We start from the raw sequence: 21,352 nt of genomic DNA, 5'->3' as shown, positions 1-21,352 counted from the left end.
TCTTTGAATACCGGTGAACCTTGTATTTAGAAGTGATATGTAACCTGTAAAAACTGCTTGTTTTCCGTTTCGTATTGTAATGACCTGGCTAGATCATAAATGAATAATTGCCCAGACAGAGGATTCAGTTACCAAATTCCCGGTTTATTAACCCAACATAACACAGGCTACTGTTTGGCCCTAGCCCACGCCAAATAAATCAAGGATACCCGTATAAAACAACCGTGACCATCTCCTGTTAAGACCTGACGTAAGAGAGAGAACAATGGCTATTCCCGTGGTTGGCAGATAGCAGGTTGACTGGCATGACGGACCCTGCGAACACTGGGTACTGCTAAGTACAACACAACCAATGAACAGCATAACACATAGCGGGTCGCCACACAGCCCCCCCACCACAAAGTTCCTCGTCCCCGAGGGAACAAACAAAGTCTCTGAAGCGACCCAGAGGTCTCCTTTGCCTGCGTGGCTGTGATGGTCGCGGAGAGTCCAGATGTGTTCCAATATGTTCAAAACTCAAGCCCTCCCTTAGGGCTACTATAACGAAGGCTGGTTCAACAGCAATGTGTGCATTTTATATCCTGGCTATTTCATGATATCGTACATTTTACATTTATTTATTATGTTGTTGTTAAAAAAAAAACGGTTTGCTTATTTTTCGTTACATTTTATTACAACCAAAGTTATTAGAATGATTCACCTTCCTGGTTTTATGGTGACAACGTCCATGGCGCGCTTGCAATGCAACTTTTGGAGATGTGTGAATGCGATCTGATCTGTAAGATAGTTCTGATTTTATTAATTAAACATAGGCCTATTTTGGAGCAGTATAATGGTGAGCGGATAAACATACCTTATTACACCCTAGATCAGCTAGATGCAGGCAAGAGTGTGTAAGGCGGTATTGAATGTGTCGCTGTCTGTCACCTTCATTACAAAAAAATTCTCTACTTGAATCCTCCCAGGACCTGACTTAGGTTGTAAAATTCAAATATCATGTGGTAGCCTAAACCTATCGATGATACATTGAGCTGGGTGAATGAAATATTAATGACAGTCATCCAATATGCTGTAATAGAAATAAGGCCATGTTCATAGCAAAAATTATCATCCTCCCTAATCTTAAATGGCACTGACCGCCTCTGGGTTCAAGTTAATGTATTTAGCAAAGATAGGTCTACATTTTGTTATTTTGTTTCTGTAAGACATTTAACAAACTATAACAGACTAACATTGGAATTGGAGTTGATTCCAAGGTAATACAAAAAAGACCGTAAATATACAACTTGAAGCAACCACATATTTTGCCACGGAGCACGTTCTGATTGGCCAGTGGGGGGCCAAGCCTCGACACACTCACAACTTGTTTATTCATCAAACCCAGCCCTTTCGAGCCAACGCCTTTTGAGCCAAATGGAATCATTGCCAATCTAACCAAGGAGAAGAAAGCTCTCCAGGAATCTCATCAGCAAAAGCTGGATGACCTGCAAAGCGAGGAGGACAAAGTCAACACTCTAACCAAGGCAAAGGCTAAGCTGGAGCAACAAGTTGACGATGTGAGTACTTGACGTTGTGTTGTGAGCAAAAAATTATAAAAATACATAATTCATGTAGCCATCAGAAATCGAATGGATAAAACAGTCTTGTGTTTTGTGATGATGGTCCTCAGCTTGAAGGTTCTCTGGAGCAAGAGAAGAAGGTCTGTATGGATCTTGAAAGAGCCAAGAGGAAGCTGGAGAGAGACTTGAAGTTGACCCAGGAGAGCCTAATAGACCTGGAGAACGATAAACAACAGCTAGAGAAACGTCTTAAGAAGTAAGTGAATTGTATATATTTATATATATTTTTTTTTTCAATCAAGCCTTTATTTGGAGCTAAAATGTTAATTCACTCTAAACAAATGTGCCTTTGTCCACAGTAAAGAATTTGAAGTCAGCCAGCTTAACAATAAAATCGAAGATGAACAAGCAGGTAGCATTCAGCTTCAGAAGAAATGAAAGGAGCTTCAGGTAACTGATCATGTGTAATTGAATGTGCAACTATGGTATTTAATGAAAATACACATTATTTCGACTTAAAAGAAGAAGAATATTCAAACCTCCTCACAATCTTTCAATCTATTTCCCCATGCTAGGCTCAAATTGAGGAGCTAGAGGAAGCGCTGGAGGCAGAAAGAGCTGCCCAAGCCAAGGTGGAGAAGCAAAGAGCAGACTTGGCTAGAGAGCTGGAGGAGATCAGTGAGAGGCTGGAGGAGGCTGATGGAGCCACATCTGTCCAGATTGAGATGAACAAGAAGAGGGATACTGAGTTCCTGAAGCTCCGCATAGACCTTGAAGAGGCCACTCTGTAGCACGAGGCTATAGCTGCCACACTCAAGAAAAAACAAGCTGACAGTGTGGGCGACCTAGGGAAGCAGATAGACAACTTGCAGAGGGAGAAGCAGAAAGTGGAAAAGAAGCAGAGTGAGCTCAGGCTAGAGCTTGATGATGTGGTCTACAACATGGAACATATTGTGAAGTCCAACGTATGACTCCATTTCATGATCTGGTCTTTTTGTTTCTCATCAAATGTGATGCATGATGGATTATTTAAAAACTCACATTTGTCTTTATATCATGCTCTTCATTTCAGACCAATTTAGAGAAGGCAAGCAGGACCTGGGAAGATCAGATGATTGAATACTGGGCAAAGTATGAGGAGGGCATGCGCAGCATCAATGACTTCAGCATGTGTAAAGCTAGGCTGCAGACAGAGAATGGTAAGTTTCTTATCTCTTATGATAAATGATCACCAATATTAGTAAATCATTCCTTCCTCCACACTGATCAAGCCAGTGAAATTGTTCTTAACAATTTCGTAATTTACTTCGCTAGGACAGCTTTCCAGTCAGCTTATGGAAAAGGACTCCCTTGTATCTCAGCTGAGTAGAGTGAAGGTGTCCTACACTCATCAGATTGAGGACATCAAAAGACAACTGCAGGAGGAGACAAAGGTGAGAGATAAATAAGTTGAAACTACACTACTGTTCAAAAGTTTGGGGTCACTTAGAAATGTCCTAGTTTTTGAAAGAAAAGCACATTGTTTGTCCATTAAAATAACATCAAATTGATCAGAAATACAGTGTAGACATTGTTAATGTTGTAAATGACTATTGTAGCTGGAAACGGCTGATTTTTTTATGGAGTATCTACATAGGCGTACAGAGGCCCATTATCAGCAACCATCACTCCTTTGTTCCAATGGCACTGTGTGTTAGCTAATCCAAGTTTATCATTTTAAAAGGCTAATTGATCATTAGAAATCCCTTTTGTAATTATGTTAGTACAGCTGAAAACTGTTGTTCTGATTAAAGAAGCAATAAAACTGGCATTTAGACTAGTTGAGTATCTGGAGCATCACCATTTGTGGGTTCGATTACAGGCTCAAAATGGCCAGAAACAAAGAACTATCTTCTGAAAGAAATGAAGGCTATTCCATGTGAGAAATTGCCAAGAAACTGAAGATCTCGGACAACGCTGTGTACTACTCCCTTCACAGACAGCATAAACTGTCTCTAACCAGAATAGGAGTGGGAGGCCCTGGTGCAAAATTAAGCAAGAGGACAAGTACATTAGAGTGTCTAGTTTGAGAAGCAGACGCCTCACAGGTCCTCAACCGGCAGCTTCATTAAATAGTACCCGCAAAACACCGGTCTCAACATCAACAGTGAAGGGATGCTGGCCTTCTAGGCAGAGTTGCAAAGAAAAAGCCATATCTCAGACTGGCCAATAAAAATTATATATTAAAACCTGTTAGGGATAGGGGGCAGTATTTTCACGGCTGGATAAAAAACGTACCCGATTTAATCTGGTTATTACTCCTGCCCAGAAACTAGAATATGCATATAATTAGTAGATCTCGCATAATCGCATAAAAATTGATTTTAAACAGCGGTTGACATGCTTCGAAGTACGGTAATGGAATATTTAGAATTTTTTTGTCATGAAACGCGTCGGGCGCGTCACCCTTCGTCACCCTTCGGATAGTGTCTTGAACGCATGAACAAAACAGAGGATATTTCAACATAACTATGGATTATTTTGAACCAAACCAACATTTGTTATTGAAGTAGAAGTCCTGGGAGTGCATTCTGACGAAGAACAGCAAAGGTAATCCAATTTTTCTTATAGTAAATCTGACTTTGGTGAGGGCTAAACTTGGTGGGTGTCTAAATAGCTAGCCCGTGATGGCTGGGCTATCTACTCAGAATATTGCAAAATGTGCTTTCACCGAAAAGCTATTTTAAAATCGGACATAGCGATAGGAGTTCTGTATCTATAATTCTTAAAATAATTGTTATGTTTTTTGTGAACGTTTATCGTGAGTAATTTAGTAAATTCACCGGAAGTTTGCGGTGGGTATGCTAGTTCTGAACGTCACATGCTAATGTAAAAAGCTGGTTTTTGATATAAATATGAACTTGATTGAACAAAACATGCATGTATTGTATAACATAATGTCCTAGGATTGTCATCTGATGAAGATCATCAAAGGTTAGTGCTGCATTTAGCTGTGGTTTGGGTTTATGTGACATTATATGCTAGCTTGAAAAATGGGTGTCTGACTATTTCTGGCTGGGTACTCTGCTGACATAATCTAATGTTTTGCTTTCGTTGTAAAGCCTTTTTGAAATCGGACAGTGTGGTTAGATTAACGAGAGTCTTGTCTTTAAAATGGTGTAAAATAGTCATATGTTTGAGAAATTGAAGCAATAGCATTTCTAAGGTATTTGAATAACGCGCCACGGGATTCCACTAGCTGTTGAGTAGGTGGGACGATTTCGTCCCACCTACCCTAGAGAGGTTAACCTGTTGGGGGTAGGGGGCAGTATTTACACGGCCGGATAAAAAAACGTACCCGATTTAATCTGGTTATTACTACTGCCCAGAAACTAGAATATGCATATAATTATTGACTTTGGATAGAAAACACCCTAAAGTTTCTAAAACTGTTTGAATGGTGTCTGTGAGTATAACAGAACTCATATGGCAGGCAAAAACCTGAGAAGATTCTGTACAGGAAGTGCCCTCTCTGACCATTCCTTGAGCTTCTTGACTCTGTTTATTGAAGACTGTGGATCTTTGCTGTAACGTGACACTTCCTACGGCTCCCATAGGCTCTCAGAAGGCGGGAAAAAGCTGAATGATGTAATTCCAGCCACTGGCTGAAAAACATTAGCGCTTTTGGCAAGTGCTCTATCAGAGGACAATGGGCTGAGGCGCATGCACGAGTCGACCCCATGTTTTATTTTCTTTCGTCTTTGAACCTAAACACGCTTTCCCGGTCGGAATATTATCGCTTTTTTACGAGAAAAATGGCATAAAAATTGATTTTAAACAGCGGTTGACATGCTTCGAAGTACGGTAATGGAATATTTAGAATTTTTTGGTCACGAATGCGTCGTGCTCGTCACCCTTCTTTACCATTCGGATAGTGTCTTGAACGCACGAACAAAACAGAGGATATTTGGATATAACTATGAATTATTTTGAACCAAACCAACATTTGTTATTGAAGTAGAAGTCCTGGGAGTGCATTCTGACGAAGAACACCAAAGGTAATAACATTTTTCTTATAGTAAATCTGATTTTGGTGAGTGCTAAACTTGGTGGGTGTCTAAATAGCTATCCCTGTGATGCCGGGCTATCTACTGAGAATATTGCAAAATGTGCTTTCACCGAAAAGCTATTTTAAAATCTGACATAGCGAGTGCATAGAGGAGTTCTGTATCTATAATTCTTAAAATAGTGGTTATGTTTTTTGTGAACGTTTATCGTGAGTAATTTAATAAATTCACCGGAGGTTTGCGGGGGGTATGCTAGTTCTGAACGTCACATGCTAATGTAAAAAGCTGTTTTCTGATATAAATATGAACTTGATTGAACAAAACATGCATGTATTGTATAACTGTAACAAAAGTTGTCATGGAGAGAAGACCAAGGCGCAGCAGGTATGTGAATACTCATATTTAATTTAAAAAAAGGAGTAAAGCATCCACTTGACAAAACAATAAAGGTGACAACAGCAACAGTTCTGCAGGCTATTAAACGCAGTGCAAAAACAACCACCCACAACCCCAAAGAAAAACACACATACCTATATAGGACTTCCAATCAAAGGCAACTCAACACACCTGCCTTCAATTGGAAGTCCCAATCAACAACACAATCATTCACATACACAAAAACTGCCACGTCCTGACCCCAAAACTAATACAATAGCTCCATCTGCTGGTCAGGATGTGACAGTACCCCCCCCCCCCCCTCAAGGTGCAGACCCCGGAATGCACCTACCAACAAAAAACACCAACAAAAAACCCATAAACACTAACCCCTAAACAATAAGGGAGGGAAGGGAGGGTGGCTGCCGTCACCGACGGCACTGTGCTACACCCTCCCTCCCCAACCCACCTATCCTGGAGGTGGCTCAGGTGCAGGACGTGGACCTCGCTCCACCTTCGGCGTCGCCCACTTTGGTGGCGCCGATAGCTGCGCCGGGCAGACGGGCCACTCGGGCTGGGTCGGAAGACATGCGGGCCACTCGGGCTGGGCCGGAGGGCAGGAGGGCCACTCGGGCTGGGCCGGAGGGCTACTCGGGCCACTCGGGCTGGGCCGGAGGACAGGAGGGCCACTCGGGCTGGACCGGAGGGCAGGAGGGCAGTTCCGGGCAGTCTGGCCACTCTGGCAGTTCCGGGCAGTCTGGCCACTCTGGCAGTTCCGGGCAGTCTGGCCACTCTGGCAGTTCCGGGCAGTCTGGCCACTCTGGCAGTTCCGGGCAGTCTGGCCACTCTGGCAGTTCCGGGCAGTCTGGCCACTCTGGCAGTTCCGGGCAGCCGGGCCACTCTGGCAGCTCCGGGCAGCCGGGCCACTCTGGCAGCTCCGGGCAGCCGGGCCCCTCTGGCGGCTCCTGACTAGCGGGCGGCTCTGGCGGCTCCTGACTAGCGGGCGGCTCTGGCGACTTACGACTGGCGGGCAGCTCTGGCGACTCTTGACTGGCGGGCAGCTCTGGCGACTTACGACTGGCGGGCAGCTCTGGCGACTTACGACTGGCGGGCAGCTCTGGCGACTTACGACTGGCGGGCAGCTCTGGCGACTTACGACTGGCGGGCAGCTCTGGCGACTTACGAGTGGCGGGCAGCTCTGGCGACTTACGACTGGCGGGCAGCTCTGGTGACTTACGACTGGTGGGCAGCTCTGGTGACTCTTGACTGGCGAGGCTGGGCTGACGCACTAGACTCCTGATGCGTGGGGCTGGTACTGGACGTGCCAGCCTGGAGACACGCACCTCCATGCTAGTGCGTCTAGCGGGAAACACCGGACCGAAAGGGCGCACTGGCGGTCTTGAGTGCAGGGTTGGCATCACCCCTTCCGGCTCGATGCTCACCTTGCCCTGGCACCTGCGGGGCGCTGGTACTGGGCGGACTGGGCTGTGCGTCCGTATAGGCGAGATGGTGCGTACCGCAGCGTAACATGGCGCCCTCCACCTCATACGCACCTCCCTGTAGTCACGGGTAGCTGGCTTACGGCTCTTCCCTGGCCTGGCCGAGCTACCCGTGTGCCCCCCCAAAAAAATTATTGGGGGTGCCTCTCTGGTTTCCTACCCAACCGTGTTCCAGCATAACGTTCCCGTTGGTTCCTCTGTCCAGCTGCCTCCACTCTCCTGAGTGCCTCCACCTGTTCCCATGGGAGGCGATCCCTTCCGGCCAGGATCTCTTCCCAGGTGTAGGCTCCCTTGCCGTTCAGGACGTCCTCCCATGTCCATTCCTCCCTTTTTTCTCCTGTGGCTTCCTCCTCTTCTGCTGCTTGGTCCTTTGGTGGTGGGTGGTTCTGTAACAAAAGTTGTTCCGTGTATAGCATCATGCCTTACAGGACTGTTTGTTGTCGGTGTGATTCGTTTGTATTAGTGTTTATTTTGGGTTTTCCTTCTTTCCATATAATAAAGAAGATGAGTTTACACATACCTGGGGCATTTTGGTCCTTAACCGACGACAACCGTGACAATAACATAATGTCCTAGGGTTGTCATCTGATGAAGATCATCAAAGGTTAGTGCTGCATTTAGCTGTGGTTTGGGTTTATGTGACATTATATGCTAGCTTGAAAAATGGGTGTCTGATTATTTGTGGCTGGGTACTCTGCTGACATAATCTAATGTTTTGCTTTCGTTGTAAAGCCTTTTTGAAATCGGACAGTGTGGTTAGATTAACGAGAGTCTTGTCTTGAAAATGGTGTAAAATAGTCATATGTTTGAGAAATTGAAGTAATAGCATTTCTAAGGTATTTGAATAACGCGCCACGGGATTCAACTGGCTGTTGAGTAGGTGGGACGATTTTGTCCCGCCGACCCTAGAGTGGTTAATAACCTCTTACATCTAGACGTTCCGCTAGCGGAACACCTGCTCCAATATCCAATGATAGGCGTTGCGCGAATTACAAATTCCTCAAAAATACAAAAACTTCAATTTTTCAAACATATGACTATTTTACAGCATTTTAAAGACAAGACTCTCCTTTATCTAACCACACTGTCTGATTTCAAAAAGGCTTTACAGCGAAAGCAAAACATTAGATTATGTCAGCAGAGTACCCAGCCAGAAATAGTCAGACACCCATTTTTCAAGCTAGCATATAATGTCACAAAAAACAAAACCACAACTAAATGCAGCACTAACCTTTGATGATCTTCATCAGATGACACACCTAGGACATTATGTTATACAATACATGCATGTTTTGTTCAATCAAGTTCATATTTATATCAAAAACCAGCTTTTTACATTAGCATGTGACGTTCAGAACTAGCATACCCCCCGCAAACCTCCGGTGAATTTACTAAATTACTCACGATAAACGTTCACAAAAAACAACAATTATTTTAAGAATTATAGATACCGAACTCCTTTGTGCAATCGAGGTGTCCGATTTTAAAATAGCTTTTCGGTGAAAGCACATTTTGCAATATTCTGAGTAGATAGCCCAGCCATCACGGCTAGCTATTTAGACACCCACCAAGTTTAGCCCTCACCAAACTCCGATTTACTATTAGAAAAGTTTGATTACCTTTGGTGTTCTTCATCAGAATGCACTCCCAGGACTGCTACTTCAATAACAAACGTTGGTTTGGTTCAAAATAATCCATTGATTATATCCAATTAGCGGCGTTTTGTTCGTGCGTTCAAGACACTTTCCGAAGTGTAAATAAGGGTCACGAGCACGACGCATTTCGTGACAAAAAAATTCTAAATATTCCATTACCGTACTTCGAAGCATGTCAACCGCTGTTTAAAATCAATTTTTATGCAATTTTTCTCGTAAAAAAGCAACAATATTCCGACAGGGAAAGCGTGTTTACGTACAAAAGAGAGATAAAATAAAAGCATGGGATCCCCTCGTGCAAGAGCCTGAGTCTCATAGTACTGTGACCAGCCACTATCCAAACGCGCTACTGTTTTTCAGCCAGGGGCTGCCTCGATATCATTCAGCTTTTTGCCGCCTTCTGAGAGCCCATGGGAGCCGTAGGAAGTGTCACGTAACAGCAGAGATCCCCTGTATTGGATAGAGATAATCAAGAAGGCCAAGAAATGGTCAGACAGGGTACTTCCTGTACAGAATCTTCTCAGGTTTTGGCCTGCCAAATGAGTTCTGTTATACTCACAGACACCATTCAAACAGTTTTAGAAACTTTGGAGTGTTTTCTATCCAAAGCTAATAATTATATGCATATTCTAGTTTCTGGGCAGGAGTAATAATCAGATTAAATTGGGTACGTTTTTTTTCCGGACGTGAAAATACTGCCCCCTAGCCATAACAGGTTGACAAAACAAGAAAACCGACAGCCAACAGTCCTGTCAGGTGCAAACACACTAAACAAGAAACAATTACCCACAACCCCAAAGAAAAACACACACTACTATATAGGACTCCCAATCAAAGGCAACTCAACACACCTGCCTTCAATTGGGAGTCCAACCTCAATTAACTAAACATAGAAAAACAAAACTCTGCCACGCCCTGACCAAAACTAATACAATTACGCCCTCTGCTGGTCAGGATGTGACAATACAGAAATATCTCATTTACATAAGTATTCACACCCCTGAGTCAATACGTTGTAGAGGCACCTTTGGCAGCGATCAGCTGTGAGTCTTTCTGGGTAAGTCTCTAAGAGCTTTCCACACCTGGATTGTGCCACATTTGCCCATTATTCTTAAAAAATGTCAAGCTCTGTCAAATTGGTTGTTGGTCATTGCTAGACAAACATTTTCAGTTCTTGCTATAGATTTTCAATTAGATTTAAGTCAAAACTCGGCCACTCAAGAACATTCACTGTCTTCTTGGTAAGCAACTACAGTGTAGATTTGGCCTTGAGGTCTTCCCTGTGGCTCAGTTGGTAGAGCATGGTGTTTGCAACGCCAGCATGGTGTGTGCAACACCAGGGTTGTGGGTTTGATTCCCACGGGGGCCAGTACAAAAAAAATCCATGGAATGAAATGTATGCATTCACTACTGTAAGTCGCTCTGGATAAGAGCGTCTGCTAAATGACGTAAATGTTGTGTTTTAGGTTATTTTCCTGCTCAAGGGTGAATTCATATCCCAGTGTCTGCTGGAAAGCAGACTGAAGCAGGCTTTCCTCTATGATTTTCCTGTGCTTAGCTCCATTCTGTTTATTTTTTATCCTGAAAAACTCCCTCCTCTTAACAATTACAAGCATACCAATAACATGATGCAGCCACCACTATGCTTGAAAAAGTGGGGTGGTACTCAGTAATGTGTTGTATTGGATTTGTCCCAAACACAACACTTTGTATTCAGGACAAAAAGTACATTGCTTTGACACATTTTTTGCAGTATTACTTTAGTGCCTTGTTGCAAACAGGATACATGTTTTGGAATATTTGGATGATGTACTGTACAGGCTTCCTTCTTTTTACTCTGTCAACTAGGTAGTATTGTGGAGTAACTACAATGTTGTTGATCTATCCTCAGTTCCCTCCCTCCTATCACAGCCATTAAACTCTGTAACTGTTTTAAAGTCACCATTGGCCTCCTTCCTCTCCGGCAACTGAGTTGTAGAGACTGGGTGTATTGATACACCCTCCAAAGTGGAATTAATAACTTCACCATGCTCAAAGGGATATTCAATGTCTGCTTCTTTTTTTTACCCGTCTACCAATAGGTGCCCTTCTTTGAGAGCCATTGGAATACCTCCCTGGCCTTTGTGGTTGAATCTGTGTTTGAAATTCACTGCTCGACTGTGGGACCTTACAGATCATTGTATGTGTGGGATACAGAGATGAGGTAGTCATAAAAAAATTATGTTAAACACTATTATTGCACACAGAGTCCATGCAACTTATTATGTGAACTGCTAAGCACATTTTTACTCCTGAACTTACTTAAGCTTGCCATAACAAAGGAGTTGAATAACTATTGACTAAAGACATTTCAGCTTTTCATTTTTTATAAATTTGTAGAAATTTCTAAAAACAGAATTCCACTTTGACATTATGGGGTATTGCATAAAGGCCAGTGACAAAACATCTCAACGTCATCCATTTTAAATTCAGGCTGTAAAACAAGAAAATGTAGAATACTTTCTGAAGGCACTGTACAGTCTTAACTCTAAAGGCTAGATTTCCACTGTATCTACTGTCATGACGTGGCCCTTTCTGGGTGTAGATCGTGGCTTCCCCTTCTCACTCTCTCTTACACCCAGGTTCTGTTATCTCAGGTCATAAATTCCTGGCGGAGACTCTCTCCCCCTGGCCATGCAGAAAGAGAGAATACAGAGAGAGAACAAGGGATTTCACATAGCCAAACTCCTAAATCCCCAAAATGGGAGAATTAAACTATATGTCCACTTTTCTGAATGTGGGAAGGGTCCGTGGAAACTTAAGGGACGGGTATGACGAGTGTGTTTCATTTGGTGACCTCAGAGAGGACAGGACACACACATAACTATATCTCTGAATGTGTACATTTCTCAATTATGGGGTTTGCATCTAATTCTTGTATAAAATGTGTCACAGCTGTCTTCAAAAATGGACCAAGGCGCAGTGGGAATGTGGATACTCATAGTTTTTTAATAAACAAAAGTAAAGCATCCACAGGGAAACAACAATAACTGATACTCACGACAGGAACAGTCTTGCAGGCACACAAAACGCAATGCAAGAACAACTACCCACAACCCCAAAGAAAAACACACACTACTATATAGGACTCCCAATCAAAGGCAACTCAACACACCTGCCTTCAATTGGGAGTCCAATCACCCACACAACATTTAACACACACAAACCCCCTGCCACATCCTGACCAAAACTAACACAATTACGCCCTCTGCTGGTCAGGACATGACAAAATGAATGAGTAAAGATTAACTATTTGTGAAATCATGTGATGTTAAACCTTTAATGTGAGAAAATTGTATTCCCTTTAACTAAGTCATTGGCCCACCCCCGTGAGCACAGACATGATCTGGCGTCATGGAGCCGCCTTTTCTATGATTAGGAATAAAAACCCCTCCTGAGGAAATCCTCTTCAGACCACGCATACCTCGGTGTAAGCTGAGGTGGCACAGGTTTGAGTACCAAGACAAGAAAACCATACCATGTGGAGCATTGGCCACATGCCTGGAAATTGGTAAACTCTGAGACTATTGATCCCTACAGAATAAGAGCAAATCTTAGATACTAATTACTAGTCTGCAGCTAGAAATGATGTAAACCTGGGATGCGAATACCGACAACCGCCGAAACATCTATTCTATGAGAACATTTCTGAGTGGTACTCTGAATTATCCACTCTAACCATTAAAGACTTTGATCTTCAGGGAAACAGAAAGAGAGAGAGAGACTCGGATGAACTCTCCAGCAGATGGACCGGATTCCATCAGAGAAGACAACAATGACATACACCGTAAATATGTACATGCAATTATTCTCGAATGAGCGGCCGTTCATGTGCAAAGGATTATCATTTCACTGTGTAATGAATCCATTTAGTCTTTCCCGCTCTTTCTCAGTCCACACCCCCTTCCCTTTGTCCACCAAGCCATCATATCAGTTTAGTCCACTAGGGAATCTTCCCTATCACTGTTAGTAACCAATATCTACTGTTTGTTTGTTTATGCATTTCTGTGATTATTTAGTTAGTTTGTAAATAAATGATTAAGCCAATTGGTTTATGGATGATTTATAGTAAAGGCTGGGTTCGTGAAGATAACCAACTTACCACGTTCAGATGAGACTGACGTGAGGTAAAGAATAATTAATTAATAGACAACTAATTGATCAGATATTAAAATATCTGAAGAGTTATATTCGGAAAAGTATAACTTTGTAATCTGAAGATTTTCCGTGCTGCCCTGACTTCCTAGTTAATTACATTTACATTATTGGTTTAATCAAGTAATAATAATTACAGAGAATTGATTTGATAAAATAACAGTCTTCATCTTTAACCTGTTATGGATAGGGGGCAGTATTTTCACGGCCGGATAAAAAACGTACCCGATTTAATCTGTTTATTACTCCTTCCCAGAAACTAGAATATGCATATAATTGTTTGATTTGGATAGAAAACACCCTAAAGTTTCTAAAACTGTTTGAATGGTGTCTGTGAGTATAACAGAACTCATATGGCAGGCCAAAACCTGAGAAGATTCCAAACAGGAAGTGCCCTCTCTGACCATTTCTTGGCCTTCTTTAGCCTCTTTATTGAAAACAGAGGATCTCTGCTGTAACGTGACACTTTCTAAGGCTCCCATAGGCTCTCAGAAGGCGCCAGAACGTTGAATGATGACTTTGCAGTCCATGGCTGAAAAACATTAGCGCATTTGGATAGTGGTCGATCTGAGAACAATGAGACGGGTGCGCGCGTGCATGTGAAGAGTCCATTTTACATTTTCAGTCTTTGAACGAAAACAACGACTCCCGTGCGGAATATTATCGCTATTTTACGAGAAAAATTGCATAAAAATTGATTTTAAACAGCGTTTGACATGCTTCGAAGTACGGTAATGGAATATTTTGAAATTTTTCGTTACCCTTCGGATAGTGTCTTGAACGCACGAACAAAACGCCGCTATTTGGATATAACTATGGATTATTTGGAACCAAACCAACATTTGTTGTTGAAGTAGAAGTCCTGGGAGTGCATTCTGACGAAGAACAGCAAAGGTAATCCAATTTTTCTTATAGTAAATCTGAGTTTGGTGAGTACCAAACTTTGTGGTTGTCAAAATAGCTAGCCTGTGATGGCTGGGCTATCTACTCAGAATATTGCAAAATGTGCTTTCACCGAAAAGCTATTTTAAAATCGGACACCGCGATTGCATAAAGGAGTTCTGTATCTATAATTCTTAAAGTAATTGTTAAGTTTTTTGTGAACGTTTATCGTGAGTAATTTAGTAAATTCACCGGAAGTGTTCGGTGGGAATGCTAGTTCTGAACGTCACATGCTAATGTAAAAAGCTGATTTTTGATATAAATATGAACTTGATTGAACACAACATGCATGGATTGTATAACATAATGTCATAGGAGTGTCATCTGATGAAGATCATCAAAGGTTAGTGCTGCATTTAGCTGTGGTTTTGGTTTTTGTGACATTATGAAAAATGGGTGTCTGATTATTTCTGGCTGGGTACTCTCCTGACATAATCTAATGTTTTGCTTTCGTTGTAAAGCCTTTTTTTTTATCGGACAGTGTGGTTAGATAAAGGAGAGTCTTGTCTTTAAAATGGTGTGAAATAGTCATATGTTTGAAAAATTGAAGTTTCCGGATTTTCGAGGAGTTTGTATTTCGCGCCACGCCCTATCATTGGATATTGGAGCGGTGTTCCGCTAGCGGAACGTCTAGATGTAAGAGGTTTTTTAATGATGCCAAAGACACGACACTACTAAAGCTTGACCAGTGCTTACCAATGTCTTCTCTCCCTGATGTCTATCTCTATTCTCAAATTCTTTCCCATCACAGAAAGAGCATGATGAAGAGTGAACCTCTCAGATGGATCTCTGAAACCTTCTGCTTTGGCGGACTCCAGAGTTTCCCAGACTCAGTCCTCGCCCATGCAATTTAAATATTAAATAATAAATCATTCGATTTTTCGGTTGTGTCAATGATGGCGGATTGATTGACTTCCAAGTTTTTACTATACGTTTTTTCAAAATAAATGATGAGAAAAGAATCGTCCAGCCCATTGGGTATCTCACTACACCCTCTTATGTCTGTCATGTCTTGAAATATGCAGACAGATGGATTAAAAGTAAGTTTACATTGTAATACAGTACTTCTGACAGCCAACTTTCTAGCTCTGCCCACAACTTCCAAACTTTATAGCGTTCTCAGAAAGCATGGATTATTGAGTCATTATTAATTTTACACTTGAGACATGACTTTGCTGTTGTGCTGTAGAATTTGTGAATTTTGTCTCGTGCATAAATTCAAACGTACATTTTCATTAACTGTAATTTCATTAGTTATGCTACAACTTCCCTCTATCTTGTGCCAACATCAGTTCTTTTTACATCTTGGTTCCAGTGGCGACCCCACCTGTTTAGCTAAATATATATATATATACTGCTCAAAAAAATAAAGGGAACACTTAAACAACATAATGTAACTCCAAGTCAATCACACTTCTGTGAAATCAAACTGTCCACTTAGGAAGCAACACTGATTGACAATAAATGTCACATGCTGTTGTGCAAATGGAATAGACAACAGGTGGAAATTATAGGCAATAAGCAAGACACCCCCAATAAAGGAGTGGTTCTGCAGGTGGAGACCACAGACCACTTCTCAGTTCCTATACTTCCTGGCTGATGTTTTGGTCACTTTTGAATGCTGGCGGTGCTTTCACTCTAGTGGTAGCATGAGACGGAGTCTACAACCCACACAAGTGGCTCAGGTAGTGCAGCTCATCCAGGATGGCACATCAATGCGAGCTGTGGCAAGAAGGTTTGCTGTGTCTGTCAGCGTAGTGTCCAGAGCATGGAGGCGCTACCAGGAGACAGGCCAGTACATCAGGAGACGTGGAGGAGGCCGTAGGAGGGCAACAACCCAGCAGCAGGACCGCTACCTCCGCCTTTGTGCAAGGAGGAGCAGGAGGAGCACTGCCAGAGCCCTGCAAAATGACCTCCAGCAGGCCACAAATGTGCATGTGTCTGCTCAAACGGTCAGAAACAGACTCCATGAGGGTGGTATGAGGGCCCGACGTCCACAGGTGGGGGTTGTGCTTACAGCCCAACACCGTGCAGGACGTTTGACATTTGCCAGAGAACACCAAGATTGGCAAATTTGCCACTGGCTCCCTGTGCTCTTCACAGATGAAAGCAGGTTCACACTGAGCACGTGACAGACATGACAGAGGCTGGAGACGCCATGGAGAACGTTCTGCTGCCTGCAACATCCTCCAGCATGACCGCTTTGGCGGTGGGTCAGCCATGGTGTGGGGTGGCATTTCTTTGGGGGGCCGCACAGCCCTCCATGTGCTCGCCAGAGGTAGCCTGACTGCCATTAGGTACCGAGATGAGATCCTCAGACCCCTTGTGAGACCATATGCTGGTGCGGTTGGCCCTGGGTTCCTCCTAATGCAAGATAATGCTAGACCTCATGTGGCTGGAGTGTGTCAGCAGTTCCTGCAAGAGGAAGGCATTGATGCTATGGACTGGCCCGCCCGTCCCCCAGACCTGAATCCAATTGAGCACATCTGGGACATCATGTCTCGCTCCATCCACCAACGCCACGTTGCACCACAGACTGTCCAGGAGTTGGCGGATGCTTTAGTCCAGGTCTGGGAGGAGATCCCTCAGGAGACCATCCGCCACCTCATCAGGAGCATGCCCAGGCGTTGTAGGGAGGTCATACAGGCACGTGGAGGCCACACACACTACTGAACCTCATTTTGACTTGTTTTAAGGACATTACATCAAAGTTGGATCAGCCTGCAGTGTGGTTTTCCACTTTAATTTTGAGTGTGACTCCAAATCCAGACCTCCATGGGTTGATAAATTGGATTTCCATTGATTATTTTTGTGTGATTTTGTTGTCAGCACATTCAACTATGTAAAGAAAAAAGTATTTAATAAGATTATTTCTTTCATTCAGATCTAGGATGTGTTGTTTAAGTGTTCCCTTTATTTTTTTGAGCAGTGTATATATATATATATATATATATATATATATATATATATATATATATATATATATATATATATATTTCATTGACATAATAAAGCCGTATACAAACATTCTCATCCAAGAGGTCATTGGTCACAGATAAAGTGACGTCAAATCGCGTTATATGTACCGTGACTTTGATTGGACTGATCATGTCAACATCATACTTTCAAAATCTTAGCTAGCAAGCTAGCAGTCATCATAAATCAAGTCAACAATATACTGGCAAATCCTTTTCAATCCTTGTCATATGAAGAGAAAATATGAAGAGAAATTATAGATAAAACGTATTAGTGTTCATCGGCCATTGGACATTAACATTACACAACAAGTTGGAAATCGCAAATTCAACAATGAGTGGTTTGGAAGGAATCAGTGGCTAACTGCAAGCATGCTATTCAGTGGAGTGGTTGTGTGGTCCAAATCTGGGTTTAAGGGTCTCTTTTCCAAGCTTAAAAGGAAATCATTCAACATTGGCCATGCATGATTTCTGCCACGATCGAAACAACTGGAAACTCAGAACTGGGAAATCTCAGACTTCAGTGAGTTCAAGACAACTGGGAACTCAGACAAAAACGAGCTCCGACTGAGAAAATAAGTTTTGAACGGTCATCCAACTCGGAATTCCAAGTCGGGAACTCGGTCAGGCCTCTTTCTAGAGCTCCGACCTGAAGATCACTGACGTCATGATTCAACCTTGTTTTTTTCAGAGTTCCCAGTTGTCTTGAAAACACCATCAATCCAGAGATAGACAGACTTTGATGACAAAGTTTGATGGGAAAATTTGCCACATAGGACTTCCGCGCCACCTTCCTGTTCAAGTGAGCTCAAATTGATCCTGTGAGAGACAAACAGAGCTACCAGATCAAAAGTATCAAAGCAATCTAAAATGAAACAAAGTCTTATCTTTCCGCTTTCCGCTCTTCAAATCTTCTGCAGGCTATGTTTTGTCTCTGTCGGGTTCAGAGGATCATCAGTGGTGAGAGGCCTTCTATATCCTGATGGAGTCTGATAGGAAGACGACCACTGACGAGACCATCCAGCAGAGCCACTAATGACTGATCTAATGTTAGTCAGGAGAAGAGAGAGTAAAGAGGTGGGGAGTCCTTCTCTAAAAAGTTAACTTTATGCCACCTTGCCACCACAGAGGAACAAACACCCCTAACAATAGTCCTCTCTTTGAAACTCAAGCAGAATCAGTTTCCACACTCAAGTAGGACAGGTACCACACATCCCTGATGGCTTGGTTGGGGGACCTTCAAGGACATGAGAGTGAAGAGTAGAAAACTGAGAGTGGACAGCAGGTGCTTATTTAGTATGGAGACGGGAGATGTGTGAACTACTAATAATATAGTGAAAAAATACATATGGTGTTAAGTTACAATCAACATTGTAGGGGGACATGATTTCTCATTGGGTCACCTGTTACTATTGGTTGACACTTGACAATGTGTCTAAAGCTATCCTTCTCAATCAGTGAAAGGCATCCAGCAGGAATACCACATGTTTATTTTTGTCCTCAAGGATAACAAGAAGGAAATTATTCCATGTCAACAAGATATGGCTAAGGGTGTAAGACTATACATCTCTCTAGTGGCTGGCACGATAGGTTGTAATGGAGAGGCTAACTTTCCTTCACTGCTGCCTGCCTAGATGCATCCTCCCTCTGCATACATGTTATCTTCTCTCTGTACATTAACGGCAAGGTAGGCTAGTTACTACCATTTCATTTTGCACCTTGCTGATACTTTATGGACACTGAACAAAAATATAAACACAACATGTAAAGTGTTGGGATAGGATAAAGTAATCCTTCTAACCCCCCCCCCCCCCAAAAAAAAAAAAGATATAGATGTACTATTGTAAAGTGGTTGTTCCACTGGATATCATAAGGTGAATGCACCAATTTGTAAGTCGCTCTGGATAAAAGCGTCTGCTAAATGACGTAAATGTAAAGTGTTGGTCCCATGTTTTATAAGCTGAAATAAAAGACCCCAGACATTTTCCATATGCACAAAGTTTATTTCTCTCAAATTCTGTGCACAAATTTGTTTACATCCCTGTTAGTGAACATTTCTCCATTATTTCTCCATTTCTCCATCCACCTGACAGGTGTGACATATCAAGAAGCTGATTAAACAGCATGATCATTATAAAGGCCACTCTAAAATGTGCAGTTTTTTCACACAACACAATGCCACAGATCTCTCAAGTTTTTAGGGAGCGTGCAATTGGCATGCTCACTGCAAGAATGTCCCCCAGAGCTGTTACCAGAGAATTTAATGTTAATTCTCTACCAACGTCATTTTAGAGAATTTGGCAGTACGTCCAACCAGCCTCACAACCAAAGACCACGTGTATGGCGTCGTGTGGGCGAGCGATTTACTGATGTCAACATCGTGAACAGAGGCCCCATGGTGGTGGTGGGATTTTGGTATGGGCAGGCATAAGCTACAGACAATGAACACAATTGCATTTTAGCGATGGCAATATGAATGCACAGAGATACCGTGATGAGATCCCGAGGCCCATTGTCGTGCCATTCACCCACCGCCATCACCTCATGTTTTAGCATGATAATGCACAGTGTCGTGGAAATTCTAATCAATAATGAGGAGAGACAAGGTCAATCACCAATCAGAATATTACTTTGTTCAAAATGTATTGATAAGGAAAGCATAGAGTAATTGCTTCTATAATGACGAGGCTGGTCGGGTCAACACTCCCAAGTGTTGTGACGAGTAGCTCTGACATACGAAGAATACAAATATATTTTATAGCAAAGATACACCCTTTTAGTCTACATGACAAACAACAGATGTATGGAATGGGTCACAAGGTGAATCTTGATATATGAGAAATGAGTATCCCGCAGCCAGATCGCATTTGCTATGAAGACTGTTCTTATTGTTCAGTTTGGCCCCTAAGACAAGGCTCCGATCTCGTTCCTGGTACTTCATAGCACAGAAACACCAACTCATTCTATGGCATAAATCAATTGTCAACTCCAGATACTCCCATCTCAAGTAAAACCCCTTCTTGACCACACACCTGGACCAGCTCACTGAGGGGAGTGAGCCTCTAGGTCATACACTATCCCAGGATAGGTGCAACATCAGAGATGACGTACAATGGTTCCAGACACTACCCCACACATCTTGTCTCAGACCTTTATCTTCCCCAAGACCAAAGGAATGAGTGACTGGTGCACAGACATTGTGTAGACAAGTAATTGGTTCCCCATTAATCAGACCATCCCTTCACATGGTTTAATAGGTAAAGGTAAATAGTTAAAGACACATTCACATATGAAGACAATGTTCCCTCCTGTCCTCTTCTCTTTCTGATATTCTGTATAGCACCAGGGGCATGTGAAAGACAAGCCTGACTTCTCCCCTCTCTGGGCTCCAGGTAATTGAGGGAGGAAGTGCAACTGCCAACACCAGAGTCCGAAGGGATACATTCTAATAACAAGCATATCATACAAGCATATTACGCAGATAATTAATTCATTATCTATGTTACCTAACTAATTCTGATTCTTCCGCCACAACAACCCCATGATGCAAGGCTCTGTACACAATTCCTGGAAGATGAAAATATCCCAGTTCTTATATGGCCTACATACTCACCAGACATGTCAACCATTGAGCATGTTTGGGATGCTCTGGATTGACATGTACGACATCGTGTTCCAGTTCCCAACAATATCCAGCAACTTCGCATAGCCATTGAAGAGGAATGGGACAACATTCCACAGGCCACAATTAACAGCCAGATCAACTCTATGTGAAGGAGATGTCGTGCTGCATGAGCAATGGTGCTCACACCAGATACTGACTGGTTTTCTGATCGACTCCCCTATCTGTTTTTAAAGGTATCTGTGAACAACAGATGCATATCTGTATTCCCAGTCATGTGAAATCCATAGATTAGGGCCCAATTTATTTATTTCAATTGACTGATTTCCTTATATGAACTGTAACTCAGTAAAATCGTTGAAATTGTTGCATGTTGCGTTTACATTTTTGTTCAGTATGCATGCACTATACGTTGTGTTCTTGTGGACTCAGACTAACACAGTTCTTTACGGATAGACATGCTGTAATAAAAAAAGACAATGTTT

The 21,352-nt window shown here is 42.5% G+C and overlaps 1 pseudogene; it reads left to right on the top strand.

Annotated features, from left to right (window-relative positions):
* Positions 1-305: 305 nt before the first annotated feature.
* LOC145860319 (uncharacterized) lies at positions 306-15,042 on the top strand (annotated as a pseudogene).
* The last annotated feature ends 6,310 nt before the right edge of the window (positions 15,043-21,352 follow it).

The sequence above is a fragment of the Salmo salar genome, chromosome 14, assembly GCF_965601325.2.
Source record: "Salmo salar chromosome 14, fSalSal1, whole genome shotgun sequence".
Classification (NCBI taxonomy): domain Eukaryota; kingdom Metazoa; phylum Chordata; class Actinopteri; order Salmoniformes; family Salmonidae; genus Salmo; species Salmo salar.
Note: the sequence above shows the minus strand (reverse complement) of the source record. Positions and strands in the feature narration are given on the sequence as shown.